General features: G+C 45.1%; 1 long non-coding RNA gene across 1 annotated transcript; it reads right to left on the minus strand.

Moving 5' to 3' along the window:
• Positions 1 to 240: 240 nt before the first annotated feature.
• On the minus strand, positions 241 to 1,420 carry LOC149393576 (uncharacterized). The gene is made up of 3 exons (XR_016299693.1): positions 1,288 to 1,420; positions 634 to 692; positions 241 to 431 (listed from the first exon to the last, which is right to left on the minus strand). It is a non-coding gene; the product is annotated as an uncharacterized LOC149393576 (long non-coding RNA).
• Positions 1,421 to 18,506: the final 17,086 nt, after the last annotated feature.

The following is an 18,506-nucleotide window of genomic DNA, read 5'->3' on the forward strand; positions in this document are numbered from 1 at the left end:
GTCTATAGCTTCAGTCTTTTATGTTGAAGACTACATCTTTTAGGTGTAGTTTATATTCATGAAGTTATATTTTAACAATATAGACTACATCTTATTTATGTAGAGAATTTTTTTTACTAAAAACATATATTTAAATAAATATAAATAAAATACATTTATAATAAATAAATATCCAAAAAACACCTAATAATTTCCAAAAAAAAAAACTCATATTTCAATAAATCAATCATAAATCTCATTTCATTACAAGTATGTCAAACACACAACAAATTCCAAAACTTCCACAACAAATTACAAGTATGGCATTCAAAAGTCAAGACGTTCACAAAATGTACCAAATCATTGTGGAATTGGAGACCTCACCTTCTCGGAACTCGTTATTTATCAGAGATTTCACAGCGACGCTGCCGACGAGACATGAGGAGGCCAACCTAAAGGCGGGAGATGGCGGACACAACCATCAAATCAATAATAAATCTCATTTACATAAATATCATTGTAGCATACAAACACATAATAATAATATCCAAATATACCAAGTATAATTTGTTTTTCACAATCCATTCAAAGGTCTTTAGTGAGGAAACCCAAACAACAAGAAAGGAAAATCAAACAGTATGACATAAGTTTTACCTGAAATGCCACACCAATGCACTCCCCTTGGTCGTTGCAGGCAGGACCACCACTATTACCTAAAATTGAGCATAAGCCATGACTTAAGAAATAAACTTGAGGGCTGCATTATTACTTCATTAGCACAAAAAATAAAACAATACATATCATGGCAGAAAATGCTTGAACAAGTATACAAAATCTAAGCTAGATGAAAAAAAAATAATAGAAACAGGATGGTATGTATGAGAAAATATATACCAGACAAAATTATTCATTCATATTATTATATAAGTTAAATTGAATGCACCATTTTTAGTTAAGGTCATCCCATTCAATAATTGTATTTATATTGTGAAAATACAAAGTAGGGTTTCTAGAGCTTCTGATATCCTAAGATTTTCTTAACTATATGTGTATAAATACGTATTCAATTTCAGCAAATAATACACCAGAAATTCCCAATTATCATAAGCTAGAAACAAATCGATTTGCTAGGTACTAAATTGAATTGAATAGGTGAAACAGAGGTGGAAGTACTTTAAATAAAATAAGGAAAATTGAAATTTCAAATCCTTCTATTGTAAGAGTTATCAACACTATGAAGAAATGTAATATCATCTTTTAGAATGCTGAAATACGACTCCATTCTAGGTACTCATGTTATGTTATTACCTTGAAATATTTGATTGAAAAAGGTCTCGTCATATCAATTCATTGCCTCAGTAATCAGCTCAGTGAAATGTCCCTCGACAACAGACTGCTTCTCCAAAGTTTGGAGCTCTCTGTTAATCGCAGCAGTGTCCTTGCTAACCTTTACATCGAAGTTCCGTTACAAATTACAACAAAAGAGATTCAATGCTATATAAACAAGAGAAAAGAGAGAAATAAATTCGGATCTATGAGAAATAAATTAAAGGGAATAGTGTGTGAATTGTATGACTTATTCGAGAAAAAAAAATTGTCCCCATAAAAGAGCGAGTAACTCTTTTTTATCAAATTCTATTCCCATTCCTCGTTTTCCCACAAAATTCTCTAAAATTTTCACAAAAATTTCTTAACGGTCTATATCTTCCTTCAAATTCTAAGTTCACGTCAAATCCCCAATCCAAACGGGGACTAGATAAACAATAATAAATCAAGCTCTTACAGCATCCGGGGGAGCAACAGAAGCCACAGGAGGAGGAGGCTGCTGAAGAGACGCCGCAGCCTGCCAAGCTTGCTACATCATCTGAGGCATCGCAGGATAACCCGAATTGCTTTGCAGGTTCACATACGAACCCTGCGGAGGATACTGAAGGAAAATCAAATGCACGTGAAAAAATCCCAGTCGGAGTCTTAAGTCGGATAACCCGGAGGAATTACCTTGAATGAGTTCGTGCGAAAATCCCAGTCGGAGTCATCACCTCTGTCGCTCGCACTGCTGTCGTTCCAGATCATGTCGGAGAACAACCCGTACGAGATGAATGACAGACTTGAAACGAGACCCAACCAGTTCCAAAGCCTTGGTCTTTTCCTCTAGGTCTTCCTTTAGATGAGAACACTCATCGCTGCAACGCAAAAGCTAAAGCAGAACCAAGTGAGAAGAGATGAAGTCCTCTAGGTCTGCCTTCCAAAGTCTTGTTCTATTGAACTTCTCTTGCAGATTGGAAAACACGCATCTTTCTCCAGGATCAAAGCCTTTGAAGTTCTGGACTCGGCTACTTCCCCGACGAGTTGCTCGGACTATCGCGATTGAGCTTTGTAACATTGCTGAAGCTCCAGCTCTAGACTCTCCTCTTTTTCTTTCCATCCTTATCCCTTTTCAGAAAATTTTACTAATTTAGTAACGTTAAACAAAATCCACGCTAAGGAATTACTGAAAATATCAACATTGATCCAAAACACAATAATAAATTTCTCATTTAGTCAAAGTTTATCAAACACATCGCTGAACCAATATTCGCACATACCAATTCTAATACTAGCTGATCTTGAGAATAAAGATGCATAAATTCCGGTGTTATAATCACTGAACCAAGGCAATATCAAAATAAAAACACGGCCAATTTCAGACTCTAAACTCAATATCACAGTTTCCCAACTCTCTTTAACCCTCAACTCTCTAATTTTTTTCCCATCCTTGTATTTCAAATTGCAAACACATCACATGCATGATATTACTAACCCAGTGATCAAACCAGACCAAGAAGTATGGTATTCAAATCAAGAATAAAAAATGCTAATTCTTTGATGTGAAAATATAGGCAATAAAGAACAAACAATCTGCTAGCAAACTTGAAACAATATCAAAGTGGAATAAAACCACTATCAAATCAACATATACAATAAATGATAAAAAAAAAACATGTCAAGCTGACTACACACAAGAAAAAGAAACATTGAATTTTATTCATCTTGAAATCCCATATGAACATACCTAAATCAGAGTCAAATACATATAGATTTTATTAACAACTCACACACTCAGGTTTTTACCTTATGCTCTTTTTACAATTTTCCTCACTCAAGTTTTTTTTTTCAAAAATCGATCCTCTCTCGATTCAATCTCGACATTCAAGCACAAAATTAAAACAAAACCCTAAGTTCTCATTCCCCACGTTTTTAATAAGAGAAAAGAAGAAGGAAGGTTAAACAAATTAAACTGAGTTTTCATTCCACAAAATAAAACCCTAAATTCTCATTCCCAAGCAAAACCAAACAACATTAGATCTCACTGAATCGTTTTTGCTTCAAGTGGGAAGCAACACATTCCACCAAAATATTTTTGGTGTGTTCACTGAAAAAATAATGATAAATTAGCAAACTTCATAAGCAGAGGCAAATGCAAAGCAAACAATAGACTGAAAACAAGTTGACAGCAATTATTGAAAGAAGTAAGGAAATGTGTCCCATGACACCGTCATCTTCTCCCAAGGAATAACAACCACAATCCCAATCCAGATTAAAAAAGCATACTCACACATATCTATACGCTCAACAAGATCTTATAACAAAAACGAAAAATCGTTTCGTACCTGATTCAACGCTGAAATTGAGGGAGAAGAAAACGTCGTAGGAGCAGAAATCGGCGAATGGTGGCGCAACTTAGAGGTGGCGGCGGATCAACCGGAAGCCTTTCAGATTGCTGCGGCGGCTAGGGTTAGGGTTTTGGGAGAGAGAATTCGCTGCCACATGAATGTGATGTGATACGACCAACCAAAACTAGATTTAGGGAAATTTATGAAGAGGCAACGATAATTCCCAAAACTGGACTTATCTTTTGAGAAATTTGAAGAAGAAGAAGAGGGAAAGACTGATGAGAGAGATATCTGAGATTCAAGAGAGGGATTTACTGGCGAGCATGGTCAGGATGAGAAATTTGTGGTGGTGCTCCCGCGGTGTATCAATTTCTCTTCAGTTCTCTTTTTTCCTTTTTTCTCTTTGTTTTCGTTCAATTGGATATTATGGAGGGAAATTTTGCCTATATTTCTCTTCAATTTGGCCAAATAAAATAGTGGAGGGAAATTTCCCTCCTTGTAAATATTTTGGTAATTTTATTATATTTTGAGTATTACCACTCCTTCTTTATATTTGACTGTAGTGAAAATGTACTAAATGTTAGTGGGAAATTTCCCTCCATTCTAAAGTAGTGAAATTTTAGTAGTTTTTAATTTTTTGAGTATTATCACTACTTTTTATATTGACTGTAGAGAAAGAAATGTCATTAACTACAGCTCTATATTCGACTAGAGTTTAATATAGGCCCAAAAAAAGGTGACAGTAGTCTGTCTTAAGAGACTCCATTAAAAGGTTAAACCAGAGTTAAAAAAAAACTGTAGTTGTATCCCATATTTCTGGTAGTGTCACCCCCCTATAATGGCACTCGCTCGACTAGATAATGATGTCGCGATGGCCTAAAAGTAAGGTCTATGTCGCTGATGATGTTATGTTTTCTTTCATGCTTTCAACTAATATCTTGATTCCTGTGTCAAATATTACGTTGGTTGGCGTGTTGGTTTTTTCTCCATTTCACTTCATTGGCTTGCTTTATATAAATAATGGTCTCATGCAAGAGAGTTTCGTGCAAGTTCTTTACTAGAGATAATTGTTTAATGAGGTAATTCAATGTTCATTAATACTTATTCAAAAGAGATACCTTAACCAGATACATGAAATGTTGTTAAGTGAAAATATTCAAGAAATAATTAAAGAATTAGACATGAAACCATTCCCGCACTATACATGATTGGTGAAGGAAGTAACATTAACGACTGATCAAGGGCTAATTCAAAACCCTCAGGTAATATAAGAACAAGTCCCACATTCAAACCCCTATTTTTACCATTAGCAATAACTTGTTTCAATTGCACATCATAATGAATTAAAACAACTACTTCAAATACAGTATCGGGTAGGACCGATTGTTGAATCTCAGACGAAATTCGTCGACATGAATTATTTAAGGAAATGAAACGTCGAGTCTCAATCGGTCTCGGTCGAAACAAATAAGATACAAACATATATATTACTAGAAGCTCAGGTCTAAAAGAAGATGGCTATACTCATGAGTGAGAGTATTTTCAATTCTCTCAGTGGCGTTGTGTTTTGAAGCTTTTCATTTGTCTATGGCTTCCTTCTGATTCTATCTCAAGATATAACGGAAAAAGCGTAGAGGTACCATCTTTTCACAGACACGTTCAAAGAGAGAGTGACATGACACTTAGAAAACAAAATAAAAAAAAAATGAAATTACAAATGCAAACTATTTATATCTCTAAAATTTAACTAGAACCCGAAACGGTATAAAAAAATTGTTGCGATAAATTCAAAGATGCAAGCGCACGTGTCACCCAAGTAATATAATTTGCGGAAATACGAGTATCGATCCCACGAAGACTAGCTAAAATAGCGATTTAATCTAACTTGAATGCGAATTGATCCATAGTATAGGGGAATGGTTTTAACAATTTACAGAAATAATTAAACTAAAATGCAATAAACAATCACGAGATTTCAACAAGGAAAAATCAAGGGTCACAATTTCACCGCAACTAACTAGATTGTGACTTTCGGGCTCGAACGAACTAATCTACTTCTATGGATGCTATTCTCACTCTATCGAAGTTATTCACTAGCCTCTATCGAGTGTTCTAGCAAACCTATGTAATTGAAAGATTGCTATCCTCTCGGCTTTCAACCCTATTAAAACAATTACACGCAATATGACCAAAAATTCAAACGACCACACAATTGCCTAGACTTTTCTACTAATCTAGGTCAATGATGAAAATATTAATACTTGCACGATTCACTACTTTTTCTCGAAAAGAAAACAATCCTACATATCAATGGTAATAAAAAAAAAACTTGAAAGCATTATGCATATTTCATATCAAGAAACCCATAAATCGAAATAAACAAGCATCATCTAACCTTAGAGAACCACTCAACCATCATCAATCTCGGCTACATTGCGAGCTTATAAAACCTAGCCTCTAATCACGTTCATGATCATAATATATAAAATAAGACAATACTCAAAAGCATTAAGATAATCAATGAAATGAAAAAGGAACTCATACTAATAAATAACGATGTTCAACAATGATCTAAAGTGCATAAAAATAAAATAAAAAGGAATAAGAAAGAGAACAAGTGAATTAGAGTTCGAAAGGCTCGTTGGCTCGTCAATTCTGGCGAAGAACACTTTTTCTCTTCTCCAAAAGCTCTCTAACGTAGCAAAACAAAAATTTAAAAACTAAAGGAAAACAAAAAAAAATGTGTTGTTTAGGTCACAAAATCGAATATATGTATATGTATATATATGTCAATGGGTGTTTTCGGAGAAATCTGAGCTTTTTTAATGAGATCCAACGGACTAGATTTGCTAAATAAAAGGTGAACTTTTGTGTAAGGATTTTGGGGCACCACGGCCCGCTAAAGGCCATCATGTCGCACTACGCGGGTGATCCGTGAGGCCGTGCCAATCGTGTTGGAGCGCGCTTGGCCATCATAATTGAGTTCAAAATCCGAGTCAATTTGCATATACAATCAAAAAAAAATTAAATTGACTAAGCAGTCATTATAACACGTTCCCGATCAAAGACCCCCGTGTGTGTGAAATTTTCACCAAAAAGAGAGAGAGCATTCAACTGAATAAGTTCGTTTACGCCTTCTAATGTCAAATGCTCAAAATAAATTACATGCGTGTGATTCGAACATCATAATTCTTTTCTCCGCTTACTCTCCAATAATGCAAGACACTTACCGATAGAATCCATAGGGCTTTTTTAGACTTGTAATCTTAGGCTAGGGTCAACAGTAGGATAGGATAAAATCGTGGCTTAAACATCAACCTAGTGACACAAATCTTACCAAACAAATAACCAGACCTCGCATTTTTTCTTTTCAATCAACCCTCTCCCACGTTCACATCATAAAATTTTGCCTTTGAAGAATGATCCGTTTCTTTATTCATATTTCCCAGTTTATCTCCACCATTTTCCAAACTTCGACTAAACATGGATATAGTTTTTAGGACTAATGTCACTCGACACTATGTCAAAAACTAAAAACAAATAAACAATGAAATAAAATGAGGAAATTAAACACTCTTTTTGTATTTTTCTTTACTTTTCTCTTTTTTTTTTAAGCAATTCAACAAATAATATAAACAACAAATCATCGACGTGGTGTATTATGAACTATGAAACACGTAGAGACTAGATGAACAATATCACATAAACTTTAATTAAAATCACTCAAAATGTCATTAAAAAGTCGCTAAGTTAACGGGTATTTGTAGGAATTTAAACACAATGGGCTAGGCTTTTTCTGACTTAGTATCGAGAAAGGAATAACGTTTAGTTTTTTTTTATGAGAAGGTGCTCAAGGATAATAATACCTTGTCGGCTATTTGGCTCTGATCGTTCCAAATTAAGGCCATCCTTCCAAGGTTCGAGTCGAGAAACACTTTTCCTCAAAGCGGACTAGAGTAGTTCTTAGTGATCGTGAGCTAAAAGTCATTTAAAAATGTGATCAAACCTCTAAGAGAATACTCTAAACCTTGGGATGTACTTGTATGCATAAACGAGAAAAGTCAACCAAAAATGTGTTACTCAAACCACTAGTCAATCACAACGAAGCACATAATTTTTTTAAAATCGACTCAAATCGGGAATTTTTTGAGAACCTATGGAATCATTGGCAAATAACGACCAAAAACACTTAAACAATACTAACCTACTGTTGTCGCACGAAAATGAACAACTATTTAAAACCTCGGGCGGTTCGATCCAAGGCCGGACCAAGTGATCGCACCCGGGCCAAGAGTGTGAACTCGATAGTCTCGAGCTAGGGTTTTCTCCGATCAACCCGCCTCTCGGGAGAGGTAGGGGGTGAGGATTAGGAGTGACCGTGCCTTGGTTGTTGGCTGCCTACGTACCCGTGCGTGGGATCAGGTCAGAACGTAGTTCAAGCGTGTAGGACGCAGTATGAGGCGCAGAGCCTTGGTGGAGAGGCGTGCTCGACAAAGGAGATGAGGCGCGGAGGAGTCCTCGGCGACGTCTCAGAACTTCGGAGATCGCGTATGCGAGAGAGAATGTGTGTTTTCTCTCTTTTGGAGACGTGGAAGACTCTAAGTCAAGAGTTCCTTGTTGTGGCGGAGATTCCGGACGCGTAGGCGATTCCTAGTCGGAAATGCCGGACGCGTAGATCGCGCGTGCGTCTAGCGTGTTAGACGCGCGAGGGGAACTCTAGTCGAGAACCCTAGGGGCGTGCTTGAGCACCGGAGAACGTTCGGTCAAAGGGAGCGACGTCCGGGAAGTCCCCGTGAGTGCTTCGGAACCTCTGAGAACGAGAGAGAGAGAAGAGAGTCTGCTTCAGGCCAAAAGTGGCATCCAGAGAAGCAGAAAAGAGTAAGAAATCGAGCGTGTCGATAGGAGATGAAGATAATTTTGTGTATTGAATAGGATTCAATGGGATGGCTTTCCCCTCAATGGGAGGGGGTTTATATAGGTGTTTGGGGGCCTTAGGAGGCTTCTTTTTCATCCATGTGGGACTAGGAACACGCGCGCCATCAAGTGGAGGCGCACGGAGCGCGCGGCGCGCGGCGCGCGGCGCAGGGGGCGCGGCGCGCGATGCGCGGCGCTGGATGTGCGGCGCGGGATGCACGGCGCGGGCGTGTCATCGCGCGGCACGCGGTCTTCCTGGCGCGGCGCGCGGCCTGTCTGGCGCGGCGCGCGGGCTGCTGTGCTTGGTTGGCCGGTGCGGCTGCGCGCGCGTCGCATGGCCCGTCTCGTCGGGCTCTTGTGGGCCTTCGAATACCATTCTTGCCACATGAAATATGAAGGTTTCCACTTGGGGAGAGTGACTTGATTAGAGGAGCGACTCGAGGCTCGACTTGAGGAGTGAAGCTCGACTTGAGGAGACCGACTCGAGGCTCGACTCGAGGAACAACTCAAGGCTCGACTCGAGGAATGACTCGGGGCTCGACTCGAGGGGCATGAGGATTTGGCACGAGGACTTGTCAGTCGACTCGTGAGAGAAGGCTCGCCGCTCTTCAGGACCTCCGGCCTGACCATCGGCCCTTTGAACGGCGTGTCTTCTTGGCGTCTCGGGTTTTCCGAAAACGACCGAGAACATTAGCCCCCCAAGTTCATTGCTCGGGAGGCCCCGGGCGGTGAACTTTTAGTTGTTTCCGCCGGGTGTTTGAGGAAAATAGACTTCCCAGAGCTTCACTGTTGCGAAGCCTTTCTGATTATAAAGAATACTCTCACAATTGTAAGTGCTCTTTCTCGCTTTTCCGTCTTTCTCGACACGAGTGTGTGATCGACACGTGGAGGAGGATCCAAGCGGATAAGAGACGTAGCTCGACGTGGACGAGGCAAACGTGCTTGCGTCCGTCGCTCTAGCCCCGGAGCAAATGGGATATGCATGCGTAAGTGGGGCGTGCATTTGTGTAGAGGCGTATCGGCACGTTACGGCCAGTTGATCTTTGGGCGAGGTCATGCCCAAGTCTTTCTTCGATGGCGTTTTGTTTGATGATATCATCAACCCGGAGTCCATGGGACTCGACGGTGACTAGCAGGGTGACGATTGTGTAAGCGTGACCTATTAGGGGAAGATCATGGCTTCCGTCTCGGCCAGCTTGGAAGGCGACTGCACTTTTGCATTTTGCAAAGGCGTGCTTATTCCGAGGTCTCAAAGACGGAGGTTGATGCTGCGGGCTGATGCTTCGAGAAGACGGAGTGGCACCTGGCAGAAGGCTCTGCCGCACCGGAAGGCTTCGAGTGCTCGGGGATAAACGCTAAAAGTTTGACCACGCATCAAGCATAAGTCGGCCTCACGGGGCATCCGCCATTCCCGCCTTGGTGACGCTTCTTCGTCTGCGTTCGGAAGATCGGCCTTTATTCCCCAGGCGCGAGCGCGGGTCTCTACTTTGGCTGACCTGTTCTTCAGGTCGCTCCAGGTGTTTGTTCGAGGAGTGGGACTCGACTCGAGGAGACTGACTCAAGGCTCGATTCTAGGAGCGAAGCTCGACTCGAGGAGACTGACTCAAGGCTCGACTCGAGGAGCGAAGCTCGACTTGAGGAGACTGAATCAAGTCTCAACTCAAGGAGCGAAGCTCAACTCGGGGAGCCGACTCAAGTCTCAACTCGAGGGGCTAGGCTCGACTCGGGGAGCCGACTCGAGTCTCAACTCGAGGGGCTAGGCTGACTCAAGGAGATTGGCTGGATTTTAAGGAATATGACTCTACTCGAGGAGCGATGCTCGACTCGAGGAGCGATGCTTGACTCGAGGAGTATGACTCGATTCGAGGAGCAAGACTCAACTCGGGGAGAATGACTTGATGAGTGATGCTCGACTCGAGAGGGATGACTCGAGGAGAGTGACTCGACTCGAGGAGCATGGCTCGACTCGAGGAGGGTGTGATTCGACTTGAGGAGGATGTCTTGACTCGAGGAGCAGTGCTCGACTCAAGGAGAATGATTTGACTCAAGGAGCAAGACTCGACTCAAGGAACGTGGCTCGACTTTGAGGAGCGATGCTCGACTTGAGGAGAAATGGTTCGATTTGAGGAGCAAGGCTCGACTCGAGGAGAATGACTCAACTCGTGGAGCGAGGCTCGACTCAAGGGGAATGACTCGACTCGAGAAGCGAAGCTCGACTCGAGGAGAATGACTTGTCTCGAGGAGCAAAGCTCGACTCGAGGAGAATGGCTCATCTCGAGGAGCAAGGCTTGACTCGAGGACAGTGATCGGACTCGAGGAGCGAAGCTCGACTCGAGGAGGTTTAGGTGCGCCTTGTGGCAGCTTTAAGTGCTTTGCGATTTAGTCATCACATGCAACACCTTGTGGCGACTCGGAGCGCGTCGTTTAGCCGTCTAGGCAAGTCGCGAGGGATGGCCTAGATATGCCATGTAGGCTTCTTAAAGTGCGCCATGTAGGCGTCTTAGGTGCGTCGTGAGGGACGACTTGGTTGCGCCATGTGGGCATCTTAAGTGCGCCATGTAGCCGTCTTAGGTTGCGCCATGTAGGCATCTTATAGGTTGCGCCTTTACGCGTCTTACGTGCGCCATGTAGGCGCCTTAAGTGCGCCATGTAGGCGTCTTAGGTTGCGCCATGTAGGCATCTTACGGGTTGCGTCTTTACGCGTCTTACGTGCACCAAGTAGGTGTCTTAGGTTGCGCCATGTAGGCGTCTTACGGGTTGCGTCTTTACGCGTCTTACGTGCACCATGTAGGCGTCTTAGGTTGCGCCATGTAGGCGTCTTACGGGTTGCGCCTTTACGCGTCTTACGTGCGCCATGTAGGCATCTTTGGTGCGCCATGTAGGCGTCTTACGGGTTGCGCCTTTACGCGTCTTACGTGCGCCATGTAGGCGTCTTTGGTGCGCCATGTAGGCGTCTTACGGGTTGCGCCTTTACGCGTCTTACGTGCGCCATGTAGGCGTCTTTGGTGCGCCATGTAGGCGGCTTTGGTGCGCCGCGAGGGACGACTTTAGCCTGCATCTCTGGGATGTCTCTTGGGCACGCCGCGGGGGCGTCTTTAGCCAGCATCTCGGGGATGTCTCTTGGGCGCGCCGCGGAGGCATCTTTAGCCTGCATCTCGGGGATGTCTCTTGGGCGCGCCGCGGAGGCGTCTTTAGCCTGCATCTCGGGGATGTCTCTTGGGCGCGCCGCGGAGGCGTCTTTAGCCTGCATCTCGGGGATGTCTCTTGGGCGCGCCGCGGAGGCGTCTTTAGCCTGCATCTCTGGGATGTCTCTTGGGCGCGCCGCGGAGGCGTCTTTAGCCTACATCTCGGGGATGTCTGTTGGGCGCGCCGCGGAGGCGTCTTTAGCCTGCGTCTCGGGGATGTCTCTTGGGCGCGCCGCGGAGGCGTCTTTAACCTGCATCTCTGGGATGTCTCTTCGGCGCGCCACGGAGGCGCTTTAGCCTGCATCTCGGGAATGTCTTACGGCGCACCACGGAGGCGTCTTAGGTTGCGCCTTTACGCGTCTTACGTGCGCCATGTAGGCGTCTTAAGTGCGCCATGTAGGCGTCTTAGCCGCACGCTTGTTCCCGTTTTTGTTCGGGTGTTTTGTTTTGATGGAGCGTGCTTTCTTTTTGTGGAGCGTACTTTCTTGAGGATTTTGAGCGTACTTACCATTGCCTATGGCACTAGCCCCCCGAGTTTTGGGTTTACAAGTGTAATCTTTGATGGTTGAAAATCTTTGATAAATTGGATTTTGAAAGAAAAACATCGAACTTTATTAATATTGCACAAAATTTGAAATCCTAAAACGTTGGCTCGTAGGCCTTATTGAATTTTGGAAAGCAAAGAAATAAAATGGGGGGAAGCTCTGGCTACTGGTAGTACTTCCTCAAGTGTTCCGCATTCCACAGGCGACGGATCGGTGTCCGTGTATTTGATGTAGCGTGTCTCGTCATGTATGACTTGGCAGACGTTGTGGGGTCCCTCCCTGTTTGGGTTGAAGACGCCGGTGCCTTGCACTTGAGTGTCATGCAGAGGTCTCTGTGGACTTCGCGGAGGACCTTGGTCGACTCGACACTATCTCTGAGCTGGGAGATTGTGTTAACCGTCTTTCTAGCAGTCTTTCCATCGATTCCTTGGATGTAGCATATTCTGGCTTGGGATTGATCTCCAGCCATGATGCCGATTCCATCCTCGGTAGGGAACTTCACCAGTAGGTGGTATGTAGAAGTAATAGCCCTTAGTTGGTTCTGCGTGGGTCGCCCAAAGATGACATTATATGGCGACTCCTGATCAACCACTAGGAATGGGATCATGTGAACGACTTCAATGCCTCCGGGAGTTCCAAAGGTGACCGGTAGATCGATGATGCCTTCGGTCATGACTCTCTCCCCAGTGAACCCGAATAAAGGTGTTTGGGTCGGAGTTGGGCGTAGCCCCCCGAGCTTCATGCGCTCTAAGGTGGACTTGAATATTATGTCGGCAACACTGCTGTTGTCGATGAGAACCCTTTTCACCAAGTTATTAGCCACTTGGGCTTTGAGCACAACCGCGTCATTGTGCGGATGGACAACTCGCTTGGCCTCTTCGTTGGTGAAGTACATCGTCTCGTGAGGTACGGATGGAGGTTCCTCGTAGGTGAGGTTGACATGCATAGCAGCGTCTTCTTGGGACGCGGCCCTCAGGAATTTCTTCCGCTGTCAGGCTGAGTCTCCATCTTGTGGACCGCCCAGTATGGTGGTCACAACGTGGAGTTATGGATTGGCGTCGGCGGTAGCCGTGGTTCGGTCGGCAGAAGCGTCTGTTCCTCCTCCCTTGCCAGACTGTGGTCTGTTTGTGGTGGGGCCCGCAACGCTAATCATGCGTAACACGAACTCTTTCAGCTCACCCCGTTGGATCAATGCCTCGATCTGCCTTTTAAGTCTATAGCATTCAGAGGTTAAATGACCGTATTCCTGATGGAACTCGCAATATTTAGATCTATCGCGAGTCGCGGGATCTTTGTTCATTGGAGCCGGGGGAGTGAACTTGTCACGCGCCAAGGCTAGGATTTGATCTGGCGTTGTGTTCAACGGCGTGAACGACGAGTAGCCCTTAAAGTCTTCCGCAAGTCGCGGCTTTTGGGGCATCGGAGGTCGGCTATTAGAAGTCTGACCCCCTCTGTTTCGTCTTTTGCGGGAGTGGCCTTGCTTGTTGCTAGGCTCGTTTCGGTGGTGAGGGCTTTGATCATTGCCCTTGCGACCATCGAGGTAATCTTCGACTCCCATGAAGGTCTTGGCTCGAGTCATTAACTCGGCCATGGTAGAAGGGACACGGCCGACGATGGACTTAAGGAAGTCACTTGTGCGCAAGCCTTCAGTGATGGCAGTGATTGCGTCTTTGTCGTCAAAGCGGTCGACCTTATTCGATTCTTCAGTGAATCGGGCGAGGTATCGTCTAAGAGACTCCCCATCCTCTTGCCTGATTGACCACAGGTACATCTTGGTCTTCTTTTGGACCATAGACGTAGCGAACCGTGCCAGGAACATGTCCTTCAGGTCTTTGAACGAGCGGATGCTTCCCGGCCTTAAGTTCTTGAACCACTCGAAGCCGGGTCCGGCGAGGGTAAGACTAAAAGCTTGGCACATAGCGCCGGGAGTGACACCCTGCATTGTCATCCAGGTTTCATAGTGCTGGATGTGGTAAGCGAGATCCGCTTTTCCATCATATGGAGCAAGGTTCGGGAGTTTGAAATTTCCCGTGCTGCCTCGGCCAATATCTGAGCCGTGAAAGGTGAGGACTTCTCCTCAACGACCCCATAGGCACTTCCGCCTATTCCGTGTTCTCGGAGATCTTGTACTTCATTTCGAAGATTGTGGATCATTGTGATCACATCGAGACCGGTAGTCGGAGTAACTCCCTGTTCGGGAGGAGTCACCTGTCGTCTTTCATTTGACCCTTGACCCGTTCGGCGGTTCCCGTTAGTTGGGGCTGCTACGGGGATGTTTGGCCGAGAGCTTAGTCGCTCCCTTAGGTCATCGCCACACTCGATGCGTTGGGCGGTGAGGTGATCCCTAAGATCTGGGCTGGTCGTACGGAGGCGCAGGCTTCGTCTGCGACGGCGCGCTCTCCGCGTGCCCTGACTCTCCGTAACATTCTCCCTTTGACCTAGTCGGTCGAAAGCCGAACGTCGGGAATTTCCCTCTTGAGAGGCAGCCGGCGCGTCGCCCGTCCGGGGTAGGGGATTCGAAGGACCGGCTTCAAACACGGCGGGGTGTTCCCCGTCCTTCGTGAGAGAAGTCTCGATATCCTCTAAATCGCCAGTACCCTCGTAATCAGGGTCGCGGTCGCGGCTTTCCTCGTTGAGGTTCTCAGGATCCACGTTGGGGATTATCGTGTCACGCATAGGTTGCTTTGCAGCCAGTTGGCTGTGGTACCTTGCGTTCCTCGCCTTTAGTTGGCGGATACTCTCCTCTAACTCCATGATGCGGTTGTCCCTGCTATCAGGAGATGGAGATGGTGAGCGGGTCGAGCTCTCTTCGTGGAGCGACTCTTCGTCACCATGCGCTCGGGAGCGCAAGAAGTATTTCTTGGTCCCAGTGACGTTTTCGGGGTTGTTCACGCCCTCAGAACGTACGGGTGGTTGGCTACTCATCTTTTCTCAAGTTCGAGAAAGTTGAGTTTGTAGAAGAAAAGAAGAAGATGAACAGAAGGGATTTCGGGCTGAATAGGTCGGGAAGTCCCCTCCTTCTAGCGCCAAAATGTTGTCGCACAAAAATGAACAACTATTTAAAACCTCGGGCGGTTCGATCCAAGGCCGGACCAAGTGATCGCACCCGGGCCAAGAGTGTGAACTCGATAGTCTCGAGCTAGGGTTTTCTCCGATCAACCCGCCTCTCGGGAGAGGTAGGGGGTGAGGAGGAGGAGTGACCGTGCCTTGGTTGTCGGCTGCCTAAGTACCCGTGCGTGGGATCAGGTCAGAACGTAGTTCAAGCGTGTAGGACGCAGTATGAGGCGCGGAGCCTTGGTGGAGAGGCGTGCTCGACGAAGGAGACGAGGCGCGGAGGAGTCCTCGGCGACGTCTCAGAACTTCGGAGATCGCGTATGCGAGAGAGAATGTGTGTTTTCTCTCTTTTGGAGACGTGGAAGACTCTAAGTCAAGAGTTCCTTGTTGTGGCGGAGATTCCGGACGCGTAGGCAATTCCTAGTCGGAAATGCCGGACGCGTAGATCGCGCGTGCGTCTAGCGTGTTAGACGCGCGAGGGGAACTCTAGTCGAGAACCCTAGGGGCGTGCTTGAGCACCGGAGAACGTTCGGTCAAAGAGAGCGACGTCCGGGAAGTCCCCGTGAGTGCTTCGGAACCTCTGAGAACGAGAGAGAGAGAAGAGAGTCTACTTCAGGCCAAAAGTGGCATCCAGAGAAGCAGAGAAGAGTAAGAAATCGTGCGTGTCGATAGGAGATGAAGAGAATTTTGTGTATTGAATAGGATTCAATGGGATGGCTTTCCCCTCAATGGGAGGGGGTTTATATAGGTGTTTGGGGGCCTTAGGAGGCTTCTTTTTCATCCATGTGGGACTAGGAACGCGCGCGCCATCAAATGGCGGCGCACGGAGCGCGCGGCGCATAACGCGCGGCGCGCGACGCGCGGCGCGCGGCGCAGGGGGCGCGGCGCGCGGGTCACCAGGCGCGGCGCTGGATGTGCGGCGCGGGCGTGTCATCGCGTGGCACGCGGTCTTCCTGGCGCGGCGCGCGGCCTGTCTGGCGCGGCGCGCGGGCTGCTGTGCTCGGTTGGCCGGCGCGGCTGCGCGCGCGGCGCATGGCCCGTCTCGTCGGGCTCTTGTGGGCCTTCGAATACCATTCTTGCCACATGAAATATGAAGGTTTCCACTTGGGGAGAGTGACTTGATTAGAGGAGCGACTCGAGGCTCGACTTGAGGAGTGAAGCTCGACTCGAGGAGACCGACTCGAGGCTCGACTCAAGGAACAACTCAAGGCTCGACTCGAGGAACGACTCGGGGCTCGACTCGAGGGGCATGAGGATTTGGCACGAGGACTTGTCAGTCGACTCGTGAGAGAAGGCTCGCCGCTCTTCAGGACCTCCGGCCTGACCATCGGCCCTTTGAACGGCGTGTCTTCTTGGCGTCTCGGGTTTTCTGAAAACGACCGACAACACCTACCACCACCAAAAAAAAGTCTGAAAAATCAAAACAAATAACACAAACCTAATCTCCAAGTGCACCCACCGAAAAGATATTTGTCCTCATCCCCTAAACTTTTTGTCTACACATAGCAGCCTTAGCCGGGTAGAGGCAAGTCTTTTTTGTATGTGCTGTGGTGGTAGCGAGGCAGGTACGATGTCGTGAACTCTTATAGAAATGCAGGGTAGAATGGGACTCCCAGACAGGTGCTCGGATAAGTGTCGGGTTATGGGGTTGGGACTTGATGTGAAGTCCATGTTGGAATTGATCTAGGGTTAAGTAAAGATTTAACGCTTCGAGCAAGCAACGGAAAATAAAAGTTTTATTTTAAACAAGTAAAACGATTTTACTAACCTAGACAAAGAGCAAGCACATGTTATTATAAAAACTATCTAAAAACGATTACATGTTTACTAACCTTTATGAAGCTTGATCGTTGAAAAACTTATGGAGGTTGAATCGCTCGTCTCCCCACGCAGCTCGTATGTTTTCGTTCTTCGGGAACTCGAGTAATCGCGGAAGTTTCTATCACATAAATCACTCGAGGTAAGAAGGAATAAGTGTGTGAGCACTTTTAAACACACGACTGAAGAACAAGTCTTAGAGTCAAAGAGCTAAAACAAAACGCTAGGCCAAATGTGGACCTAGGTGCCAAAACAAAAACGAAAAGAGTTAGAGAGAGAGAGAGAGAGAGAGAGAGAGAGAGAGAGAGAGAGAGAGAGAGTGGGCGGCCAGAAGCTATAGAGAGAAGCTCTCAATCTCTAAAATTGTGGGATGAGAAACAATGAGAATGATGGCTCTATTTATAGGAGAATGATTACCTTCAGAAAGGTAGTTTCCTCTTCTATAGAATATCACATATTCTTGAGCAAATATTTTGCCTCTCTTTCTCTCATATGGACGTCCAAGACATGCGTTCTTGGATTTGTTTCCTCATTTGTTCTCTCTTAGTTGGCCGAATTCTTCTATATATGCTTCTAGAAGAAAATTTGTTTCCTCTTTTTCTTTTGGCAAGTATCTTCATACATTCATGCACAAAATAATCTCTCTTTCTCTTGCTTAGGTTGGACGAATTCTATGGCTTCTAGATGTTTCTTTATTTGTTCATGACAACTTAAGAAAAGCCCATTAAGAATTTTCAAGTAAAATTCAATGAAATGAAACTAATCCTCAAGGCCCAAATAGCTTATCATGGCCGAGTGATGCATTTCTTTTGTGATCATATGACAATGTCAAAAAAAACTTATTTATTGACATTCATTTCATCTTGTATCCAAAAAGACAAAAATATTTTTAGACAATTTTCGTAAAACTTGTCTAGTTCTTGTTTTGACTTAGCTTTTAGTATAACTAATCTTACTCAATATGTCTTCAACTCTCTATGCCCCATAACTGGACAACATAGATTCCAGGAACAATCGTACTGAGATCAATAGTCCTTTGACCCTTAGTTTGTGAATATGCAGTTTTAAGCAAACCATGAAGAGTTTGCTCATGCAAATCTACATTTGTCTCTTCATATGTTGTTAGGTTTGTTTAAGGACTAAAGACTATAGATTATCATAAAAGCATGAAACAGGCAAGGAAAAATGAATGAACGTTTCAACTTTTATTGATGATTCACATGTTACAAGCGAGAGTCTTCGTGAGACTTTATTACATAAAATGTACATAATTAGAGACTACTACTCTTCTTATGGGCACCATTGACAACAAACTCCCACTTGACTCAAAGAAGATGTGAGTAGTCCTTCATGCCTCA

Source organism: Urtica dioica, chromosome 6, assembly GCF_054948205.1.
Source record: "Urtica dioica subsp. dioica isolate 48M chromosome 6, U.dioica_male_clone48M_v1_H2, whole genome shotgun sequence".
Taxonomy (NCBI): Eukaryota; Viridiplantae; Streptophyta; class Magnoliopsida; order Rosales; family Urticaceae; genus Urtica; species Urtica dioica.